Raw genomic sequence first — 12,052 nt, 5'->3', positions numbered from 1 at the left:
TCTTAAGTTGAAACTTACACTTACAGCACCGATGTGAAAATTTGTAAAATAAATTTTTTAAGTTGAATGTTGCAACCTGCACTCGCAGACAATAATTCAAAGCTTGTGTTCTGAATTCACAATTGCAGACAAGTAGTCACAAATGTGTAAATTAACAAACATAAACTTGTATTACACATTAACTTTTGTACTTTAATTCAATTTCATATTACAACCACAAATCAGCACTTATAACCTCTCAAATCTGCCACTGCCGCTTTAAATCTTTACGCCTTGACTTTTGCAACTACGTTTGCAAAAAACCTGTAGCAAAACTCAATTGTGCACTTGTAAAATTCCGATGAGATAGAGCAAACCCAGTGTTCAGCAGGGGAGGGAGAGGGGGCAATGAAGTCGTTTTATTGGTTGATGCCTAGCCAATGAATGCCACCGGTGTGTATCGTGTTAACTGGGGATGTGCACGTGCATGTGAATAATTTCACTTGCCTTTTCAGCAGATTCCTTCAATGTGAATTGCCAAGGATCAAAGAAAATATGTTTTGCACATTATAATTTTTTTTTGGTAACATTATTAACCCGCTTTGTTTCATTGATGTCTGTCTGTTTTTTTTTTGCCAATGTGTGAACGGCTTGTAACGCAACACGAGCCCTTCCCGGACTTCCTAGGTTGCATATTAAAGCCTGTAGACTGATTTTCATTCGAAGGGAGAGGGTCGCTTTTGCCAGGAAAATCCAAAGGATGTGATGTTTATGCATGCTCCCAAGAGCCTTGTCTCAGACAGTAATAGCTTCTCTTCCACTATTCAACAGCGACAACAAACTGCAACACTAGGTAACTTTATCTTAGAGATGGAATCCAGCAAACTTCCGGCTCCCAGCACAACACAGACTCCTACACAAACTCAGAGTAAGCCAAAAAAATAAATAAAAAAAATGTATCTACTGAATCCCTTCTGGCTAAGCGGGAACATGATCGTGGTCGAGTGAAAACTAGAGTGAACATCGGCAGGGCATTTGATTCCTGGAAGGACCTTTGTTCAGTTTTGGGGATCAAAACCAACCCTGAATTGGCGTTCTTCTTATTGGACAGGTAAGCTTACATAACTGCAAAGCATGTGAAATACAGTGCCATAAGTGTCTGATCTGTGTAATTTTAGCTAAACTACAATAACACATGAAATGAATGCTAGACAATGTTCAAGATAATGCAAAAAGACCCATTCATTAGTGTAACGTAACTTGGTTATACAGAAAATATATATAATCTATTATTATAAAACAATAGGACATCGATATATCAAAATGACAGTTGTGATGGAATCACATCAATACTGAATTGTGTCAACATATTTATAATGTACAGTCTATTTTATACACAGCTACTGTCATCATCCACCAGATTTAGCTAACAGCTATTGATAAAGCTGGCTAGCTAGCTAATGCCGACATAGGCTATCGTATAAATGCAGTCAATGTATCATGCAAAGAAAAGTGATTATTTTAAACTACAGTCTCGCATAGTCAGACCTATATATCCACACTTTGTTTTAGCCCTGTTCCAGCACTGGAGAGTCAAATATAAAATACAGTCTCAAAGTTTGTAGTAAAACAATCATAACTGTGTAATTTTAATTATGTTACCTCATCTGTCATCACGATGCCAGTGAATCACGTTCAGTCTCTTTCTATGTTCCGTCATTGTTTTGGCCGATGCTCGCTCGCGTCCCTATGGAGTGTGTGCGTGAGCATGAGCAACAGGTAGCTGACTGCAGTTCACTTAAAGGCCACAGGTGTCATTAATAACAAGGGTTTCTAAATCTTACATACTGCACCTTTAAGAGCGATTTTAACAGCTTTACAGGGTAACATGGTTATGTTAACATGAGACATTGGTTTCAATAAGAACTGCCGATTACACTTGTTAAAGCAGTAAATCGCAAGTGGAAATATTTTATTTGCAAAATGAAAGAAACATAGGCTGAAATGTCTCAATAATTGGCCTATACACTTAAATTAAATGTATTTATTTATGAAAAATATCTTGATAATATTAATAACAATTCCTTACATTTATATAACACATTTCTAGGCACTTAATGACCACAGACAGTCAGGACCTCAGTTTAACATCTCTTCCGAAAGACAGTGCCTTTTTACTGTATAGTGTCCCCATCACTATACTGGGGCATTAGGACCCACACAGACCACAGGGTGAGCACCCCCTGCAGGACTCCCTAATACCTCTTCCAGCAGCAACCTTAGTTTTCCCAGGAGGTCGCCCATCCAAGTACTGGCCAGGCTCAACCCTGCTTAGCTATAGTGGGCAACCGGGCAAGAGCTGCAGGGTGATATGGTTTCTGGTTGATAAAATGATTGTTCTCTTTTCATTGGTTCCCTTGGTCTAGTGGTAGTGTGTCTGCTAACCATCGAACCATATCGATCTGGGTTCAAATCCCCTGTATACATCTGTATTTTTATTTACATTGTTATAACAGCATCCTTTACTTTTCAAAGGTTATATGCATGACAATGTTGTAAGTTTATAACTAGCCAAAAGATGATCTTTCAGAACAGCGCTTTTTTTTGTTTTTTGTTTTTGTGGAGAGCAAGTACAAATGCCAAATTGACCAATAGGTGAGAATAAACTCTGAGAAAGCATAAGACATTTCTTCAGAAACATTATAATTCTTTGATACATTTGTTTTTTTCTCCTCTGCTTCGTGACCCCAGTAGGCCGTGGCATACCATTCCATGTCCGGTGCAGTGATGATTTGTTGTGGGTGGGTGTGGTGTGGGGCCTGGGGCTTGTACCTTCCCGCTATCTCCCCGCACTCTTTCACCCTGGATTTCTTGCCTTGGGCTGATTCTGCATTGCATGCTTCGCTTTTTTTTTAATGCATCACATATTAGTTGATACACATACAAATCTATTAAGAGCTTAACAAGGAATGCATCAGAAAAAGGAGAAAAGGGAAGGGAGAAAAGGAGGAAAAAAGAGAAAAATAGAACACAACAACACAGGGTAAGCGTGGCATGTGTGTGGTGGCCTGGGCTTTGCCCTGGGCTGGTTTTACGCTGCACGCCTTGCTTTTTTAATGCATCACACACTAGTTGACACACATACACACCTATTAAGAGTTTAACAATGAATGTATTAAAGAAGGGGAAAAGAAGGGAAAGAGAAGGGAAGAAGACAGGAAAGAAAGGAAAAAAACAATAATAACAACACAGGCATGTGGGGAGTGTCCTGGTGGATGGGGGGGATGGGGGTGTGGGCCTTGGGCCCTGTGCCCTGTGGCATCTCTCCTTGATGGCCCATTGTGACGTGACATGGGCGGGAGATTTAATTTAACATTATTATTATTATTATTTGCCCTCTTCCTCAAAAAAAAAAAAAAAAAGCCTCCTTAAAAAGCCTCTTAACTATGTATGGAAAACGTAGTTCATATACATTTTTTTCTCAGTAATTCAAGCATTCTCAGAAAATTAAATAGATTATACTGTAATTGCTGGCTGTCAGATTCAGTTACAATTTTGATTGATTTATTTAAAACAATTTTATAAATTGTTTGTCTGTGTATGTGTGTTTTACAAAATAGTTTTTATTATATCTGTTAAAAATACATCAAAATCTGCAGCAAAGCTACAAATACATCCTGTCTGAACTGGATTTGAACCCAGGTCACTGAATGTACTGCCAGTAAGCCTAACCACTGGACCAGCATCCCAGCTCTGTTAGAGCTGTCACTTTGTTGATTTTCAGGTTGATCAAGTCATTATTCAATATAAAGAAATAAAAGCAATTGAAAGTATATTATTGACATATATCAGCCTATGATGCTTTAATGTTGCAAATAAAATACTTGCGAATTTACTGCTCTGACAAGTGTAATCGCCAGTTCCCATTCAAACCAATGTCCCACGTTAACATGGGAAACCAGATGTTACCCTGTGAAGCCATTAAAATCGCTCTTAAACTGTGTCAAATTCATTAGAACAGACATCATTGAAACAAAGCGGGTTAATATTGATACCAGCATTGTTTTTATAATGTGCAAAACATCTTTTCTTTACTCCTTGGCTATTCACATTGAAGGAATCTGCTGAAAAGGCAAGTGAAATTATTCACATGCACGCTCACATCCCCAGTAAACACAATACACACCGGTGGCATTCATTGGCTGGGCATCAACCAATAAAATGACTTCATTGCCCCCTCCCCTGCTGAACACTGGGTTTGCGCTCTCTCATCAGAATTTTACAAGTGCACAAGTGAGTTTTGCTACAAGTTTTTCACAAACGTAGTTGCAAAAGTCAAGGCGTAAAGATTTAAAGTGGCAGTGGCAGATTTGAGAGGTTGTAAGTGCTGATTTGTGGTTGTAATACAAAATTGAATTAAAGTACAAAAGTGTAATACAAGTTTGTGTTTGTTTTTGTATTTATGTGAATGTCATTTTACACATTTGTGACTACTTGTCTGCATTTGTGAATTCAGAACACAAGCTTTGAATTATTGTCTGTGAGTGCAGATTGCAATATTCAAACTTAACATTTTTATTTTACAAGTTTTCACATTGGTGCTGTGAGTGTAAATTACAACTTACCAATACAAATATTAATAGTACAAGTTCTCAAATCCAAATATGCAAGCTCTCCAGTTTTGCTACTGATTTACCTTCGTACACACAGCCCATGTCTCTGTGATTTTCTGGTCTCTAGATGGCATGGGTCCATATTTCTATGTATGTATGGGGGAGACACAAAAATACACATAACGGAATGCATTGCAGAATGTGTTGTGAATGCTATTTTTAACATTTCTGATGTTAACAGGAAACAGATTTACAATATCAGCCACACACACACACACACACACTGTTTGGTTTGATAATACAACACTAATTGGTCACTATGTGGCTGGGTACACAAGTGTGTATGTGTGTGTGTGTGTGTGTCCCTAGTCATGATAAATATGACCCTGTGCAGCTTTGATGTGTGTTACTATTGTACCGGTTGCATCTCACGAGTATGACAAGGCCTCGCTGCGGCAACCAACAGTTTTCCGTCTATCACCGGGGCAACACCTGGGTCGAAGTCAGCCGGTGCGAAAATGGATTGTGTAAGCAACTTCTGTTTGTGTAAAGACAGTCTGGCGTGTTCTTTGTAAACAGTCTCTCTTTACTTTTGTGAACGGTTTCATATTTTTGCTCAAGTCCCATTGAAGGGAATATTTTGATCCACAAGAGTTTGGCCAATAAAAGACCAAAAATTATGAGGTTTCCTACTCGAGGTTTGTTTCCAGTCTCTTTTGATTTCATCATTACAGGAGCGAGCACTGTGCTAACTCTTGAGCCACACTCACTAATCTATATGCTAATATAGAACCACACAGAAATTCCCTCTGAGGACAAGGTGTGTGTGTGTGCCCTGACTATCATCTTATCATGATGGCTAGCTGTTTCTTTAACGGTGAATTGGGTAATTGTTTCAATGTTTCAATATTTTCTCCTATTCCAGTTTAAAATGCAGAGACAACTAAAGTAAGCTATTCATATGTTGAAGTCCCTGAAAAGTGTAAACACTGTGACTCTGCAGTGCTATCAAAACATTCCTCTGTTTGTTTGAGCATCCTGACCAGCCCAACACAGCACAACTGTCTCAACCAATGGCGTGAGTTTGGGGCGGGACTATCTGTTTGTCTTACCTATGGGAGACAGGGGAATGTTTGGGAATTTGTTTTGAAAACAGCAATTATTTTTGCTATTCCATAGTGGTGATGCAGTAAGTATACACTTCCCCTGTAAAGAGGCCATTTTCTATACTTTAGTGGCATTTTTTCACCCTGAAGTCAGGGCATTGCTTTCCGTTTGCTAAGTTGTTATGACTGGTTTTCAGTGCATTGATATGCGGTTACTAGGGTGTTTTGGATGGTTGTCAGGGCATTTTTATGCAGTTGCTATGATTTTATGAGTGTTTGCTTGCGCATTGCTACAGTATGTAGTTGCTAAGGTATTTTGGGGGGTTTTCAGCGCATTGCTATCCAGCTGCTAGGGTGTTTTGGGTGGTTGCCAGGGCATTGTTATATGGTTGCTAAGGTGTTATGAGTGTTTGCTAACGTTTTGGTATGTGGTTGCTAGGGTGTCGTGAGTGGTTGCTAGGGTGTTGCTCTGCAGTTACTAAGATGTTTTTATATTTTGTTCCCTGAACTCCACTTATAATGTTAGCCAAGGATTCTTGCACCAATAATTCAACTTAAAATAGACATTTTACCCTCTCTCTGAATCTAAACAGGGTGTTTTAGTACCTTAAAAGTCAACATGAAATGGCATACATAAACCAGTTCACTAAAACAGGATTTTTGCCTGGTTTTATCCATCAGGATTTGATTGGATTGTGCAAAGTGGGCACTCCATACCAGAATGGAGTCAGGGCTGAAGGTGAGTTTGCAGTGAATTGGATTTTAACTGTAACTTGTAGTGTTGAACTACTCCCCTACCCTCATATAAAATACAGCTTTTTCAGGCTTTAGTAAAACTCACAACAGACACAGAAACCTTGAGGGTGTAGATTTCACATCATGAGTCTAAGGTCGGTATGCCCCATAGAGGTCAGCAGTGTGTGTATCTATTAATGCAAAACATAAACAATAGCACTCACTTAGTGATCACAAAAGCATGAGAATCTAATCAACAAATGCAAATGAGCACTTTAAACACACCCAGGACTGAGACATGCGGTCATATCACAGAGAGTGAGGGGGACATCTGATATAATCAATCAGAGCCATAATAAATATCCCAATGTGCAATGAAGTCTTGCGTAAACATCTCTATTAACGAAGATGACAGGAACAATAATGATCAGGAGGCAATTAATGCAGAGTAATTAAACACTGCATTGGAATTCCCTACAGCAAGAGGCATAAATTGAAATGCAGTCCATTAAAGACAAAATTCAACACTGCTGGAAAAACTACAATCTGCTTGAATCAATTTTTCAATCACAAGCAAATCTGCAGTAAATGTGACACAGTATAATTACTTTCTTTGATAGGACAATATCAATGCATTTTTATCTGCCTTTCCATTTAACCATTAATAATCGGGCAGCTGTTTTTTTAAAACAATCCCTTTGGGTTTCTGTTTTTCAGTTATGCTCTTATTTATCCGAATGGAGAAAGACCAAAATCTCCAAAATTGATTATCAAATCACCAACGAAATCTGACAACTATTTCATACTTTTTTTCTACCACAAGTAGACCAAGCAGTTTTCCCCCCTGTCTCCGAGCCTTTGGACTAAACAGGCTATTGTACAACTTTAAAGGATTAAAGACACATCATATTTGGCTTACTTGATGTGAGAATCAATGACGTTTAAAAGTATTGACATCAAACCTGGTGCAACATGCCTTGATGCATCAAATTTAAAAATGCACATGTGATTCATGTTTGTGAGCTACAGCAGATGGTAAGATAAATAAAAAGTTACATTTTGGTCTATTTTTTACACAAAGCCATCATATGAACTACTTTTATGATGCTTTTGTGCCATTTTTAGAGCCTCCATTCACTGTATGCTTTCATTGCATGTAAGAGCAGCTTGGAAATATTGCTTATCATCTCTTTTTTTGCTGAACTATGCCTTTAAGTCTTATATATGTAAATGGAAAACTGCAAAAAAAATTATAATAATCATAATTGTTTAGTGAGTATTTTTGTCCTTTTCTTTCCAGTAAAAAAAAATATCTAAACATTCTTAAAATAAGATAAATTTATTGAGAAGCAAAATGATGAGACATTGTGTCTTGTTTTCAGAGAAATCTAACAAAATGTTGTAACATTTATGTTTATAATGAGAAAAAGTGATTTGCAGATGGTGTGAATTAGGGTGATTGAAATGGAAAACAAGTTTATTTTCTTACCTCATTGGCAAATAGTTTTTTATTGTTTTAAGCATAAACCTCACTAAATTAAGTTAAATTGATCTAAAAACAAGACTTAATATCTTATGTAATTCTGCTTCTAACATTAGGTGGGTTTCCATCCAACAATTTTTATGCGCATTTTGAAATTGCGCTTTAAGTTAAGATGCACATTAAGATGATGGAAACGGTTTATTCGCACAACGATAATGTGTTTTGATCATTCGTGCATGTGTTATGAGTGTGCTATAGCTTGATGTGACCAGCCCACTGAAAGGTCTGACCTTGGCACACAATTCTTTGAACATAGTGCTTGTCATTCGGAAGTGTTTAACCCACAGCTGGTCGATAAAGTGGGTCCTCACAATCCGCCAAACAGTTTTGAGAGCGGGCGCTCCCAGGTATGTGGAGACTGGCGGTGTGCGGGCATTGAACTATTTCAGCCCACATTATATCAGATATTACACTTATTCTGCTGTGTCTCGTGGATGCATTTAATAAAATGAGATACCTGCTCCAATCTTGCAAATAAAAATGTCCCCAAAGCAGGGAGAAGTCATTCAGCTGCTCCATCGTGACAAGGCGGCTCCCTCATGATAATGCACATTACGTAGTGGATGGAAACGTGCAACAATTCGTATTTTCTTAAGTCAAATTTTTTTAAATGCGCTTAAAAATGCTAAACATTTTGGATGGAAACCCAGCAATACTCAAGAAGAAAAAGATTTTCTGCAGTGAATCTGTTTTGATTGGCTAACCTCACTGCTTGTGACATGAGCAAAAATTACTTATAGGCAGCTTAAGATGCTCCTCCACCATCTGGAGTGCTACATAACTGCTACAATTACCACTGCGGAACCGTGCCCTTCTGTACCGATCCAGGCTCGTCGTTGACACAGTTCTGGTTTCTTTTTCCACCATGGTGCTGCTATCTCAGGATTAGAATTGACTGACTAATCAAGAGACTAATCGAGAGTGGCCATGTCACTAAAGCCATTCCAACAGAACGGTTTTCTGTCCTGAGTACAGTTAGCTAACCGTGCTAAGAAATCCCAGTGGAAATGCTAATAGACCTATTTGTCACCATGCTCGGAATCACTTTATGTTTCCAGAACTGGTTTGGGTTGAATGGAGAGGGAGTTGTGAATTTCAAAGTATATCCATACAATACACATAATGTTTCAGAAGAACAAGGCAAATACCGTTTTCCATGATACAAGCCCTTTAAGACCATTTATGACACAACCTGAACGTAACCAACACTCATAAAGCGGGTAATTCAGAGCCGGACATATTCCCTCTGCATGAAACTCTGCTCTCGCAACAAGAGACGAAAGCCAGAACAAAAGCCGCTTATGAAATATTGAGTGTGAGCGATGCTTCAAATGACAGACTGCTGTCTGCAAGGTGACAGGGGCTCGACTGGGAAACAGGAGTGATGCTGCAAAACTTTCTCTTGCTTCGTCTTACAATGACTTATTTTCCTCTACTGCAGTGCTCTCTCTTTCTCTCTAATGATCATTCTGTTTGTTCTCACCTCTGACTGTCAGCGATTTTCTCTCCCGTGCCGCAGAGAAAAGGAGAGAATGATCTTTCTTTCCTGTAAAGAGGTAATTAAGAGAGGTGTCCTGTTTTTATCTCATTAATTCTGGGACGGAATTCTTTTTTCATCTAATGAAAAACTTTCACGTGTCTTGTTCGAAGAGACTAAAATCAGATATGTTTTATTAAGCGAAGTTATAATTGAGATCTGCGAGGCCACCACTACTGTGAATCTCACCAAACATGGCAAGAACATATTTGGGTGATGTTTCACAGCAAAATCAGAAAGAAGAAATAAGAAATTATATTTTGCTTGAAATAGATGGCTACTTTAAGGACCAAGGACCAGGATTTTTTTGCATTTAACTACTTTCATGACAACTATTTTTACTATTGATTTTTTTTTTCTATAATTTCCTCAACAGTAATTCTAATTTTTTTCTTACAGTATCAAAACATCTTAGAATATTGTTTATTTAAATCACCATAAATGATAAGGCAGTACAACAAATACTTGGATGATTAACGAACACTTAACAATTTTTAGAATATAGCTAATACTTTTTTACAGTATTGAAAATGATATTTTTTCCATTATAAAATAGAAATGCAAATAAATAAATAAATAAAAAACTTTTGTATGCTAAATTTTATTTCTTATATTTTTATTTGATTTTGGGGCTGAAATATGACTCAAACATGTTCTCATTCGATTCACTCTACTAGCGTTAGAGACTTGTTTGTTCAACTGTTTGAAATGTATAATCTGAATTTTTCACGTAGTTAAAAATGTATCTTACAACTAAGATAAGACCTGAGGGCCTCCATGTCGAAAATAAGCGCCACCCTGTGGTGATGTTTTAGAAACATTAATATGAATATAAAAGTATTTCACATTGCACTAAAATAAACATGTTACATATCAAATGAAAGTTCTTGTTCTCAGGAATGGTGACTTTTCATAAATGCATTCATATTTTCTTGCCATATAACCACAGTCCGAATGATTATCAAAAGAATCTCCAAGTAAAATATGATCCCTGTAAGATAAAGACAAATGTCTCATGTCTGCTCCGATCACTGCTTCTGTAAGCCCCAAGTAGCCACAAACTCTATATAAGCTCTTACCTTAGGCTGTTTTCTTCTAAATGAGCCATTTTCTACTTGTCTGTGAGCTTGCTTGGGTGAATAATATGTTATTATTAAATAAAACATAAAATGTTATGTCTCAGATGTCCAGAACAAACGACAACTGCTTTCAAGTTCAGACACAAAGCAGGATCATGGTCCTGCTCTGCAGGAGTTATTACATGGTGTGACCAGATGAAATTGGAATTAAATGTCTCAAAGACAAAGGACTTGGTGGTCAGTTTTAGAAAAAGAAAAGCTCCTGTGCCAGAACCGGTTCACATCAATGGGGTAGAGGTTGACACAGTGGATGAATACAAGTACTTGGGGACAATTTGTGATAAAACATTAAAGTTTGAACGGAACACTGTGGCCATTATTAAAACGTCACAGCAAAGACTACACGTGCTGAGGAAATTGAACTCCTTCGGTGTTCAAAGTTCTATTCTTATACATTTTTATAGTTCCTTTATTGAGAGTATTTTGTGTTTCTCTTTCATATGTTGGTTTTCCTCACTGTCTATCAAAAACCACCTTCAAGCCACTGATAAACTATGCTCAAAAATGACTGGTGTACCTTTACATAGTTTAACTGTATTTTATGAGCAACAGGCGATAAGAAGGGCTTATAGCATCATGGGAGATGAAACACATCCCTTGCACTCTCATTTCTAGCTTTTGCCCATTGGGAGGCGTCTACGTGATGTAAGGTGCCTTACAAATCGATAAAAATTTACCTTTGTGCCTGTGGCTATTCGACTATGTAATGGGTGATATCAAAGTTTTTTTATTATTATTCTCAATGTGTGATCTGGTATGCTGTATTCTTGTCTAGTTATTGTGTTGTTGTGTGAAGCACTGCTGTATCCCTATATTAATTGCCCCATGGGGATTAATAAAGTTCTAAACTAGATTAAACTTCTAGTCCACTCAGAGACTGAGATATTCGGCAAAACAGTGGGGAAGGTGTGTGTGATCGCGAAATAGACTGTATGGATGAGCACATGGCGAGTGTTCAGCTGCATTACCTGTATGTATATTGTGATGGAAGGAGATAGAGGAACATTTTATTTTTCCTAGTTCTTGCTGCTATCAAGTGGAATGAACTAAAGCACTTTTAGTAGAGTCATTGAGCAAATATAGCCTGAATCGCAGGCTTTCAAAAACAGGATTAAAAAAAGGTACACTATTTACATCATCAGATTGTAAACATTCAGTATTATTTCTGAATGTGTGTGTGTGTGTGTGTGTGTGTGTGTGGGGGTGGGGGGGGCTTGTAAAAGGAGACCAATTTTTAGAAATTAGTCCTTGTATGTGTGTAAGGCGAGCTTTTAAATTTAGGTGTGCAGGCATCAGTCAAAATATACAGCAGAGTTTAAAAGGTTAAATAGGACAGAGGACATGATGCAAGAACAGGGTGATCTGATACTTTATAAGCCTCTATATAGCCAAAAAGGTCA

The 12,052-nt window shown here is 37.7% G+C and overlaps 1 protein-coding gene across 1 annotated transcript in view; it reads right to left on the bottom strand.

The window, feature by feature from the left end:
* Window positions 1-12,052, bottom strand: part of pigg (phosphatidylinositol glycan anchor biosynthesis class G) — a 239,435-nt gene that overhangs the window by 90,212 nt on the left and 137,171 nt on the right. The window lies entirely within an intron of this gene.

The sequence above is a fragment of the Myxocyprinus asiaticus genome, chromosome 27 (genome assembly GCF_019703515.2).
Source record: "Myxocyprinus asiaticus isolate MX2 ecotype Aquarium Trade chromosome 27, UBuf_Myxa_2, whole genome shotgun sequence".
Lineage (NCBI taxonomy): Eukaryota > Metazoa > Chordata > Actinopteri > Cypriniformes > Catostomidae > Myxocyprinus > Myxocyprinus asiaticus.
The sequence above is the reverse complement of the archived record's forward strand: the minus strand, read 5'-3'. Positions and strand labels throughout refer to the sequence as shown.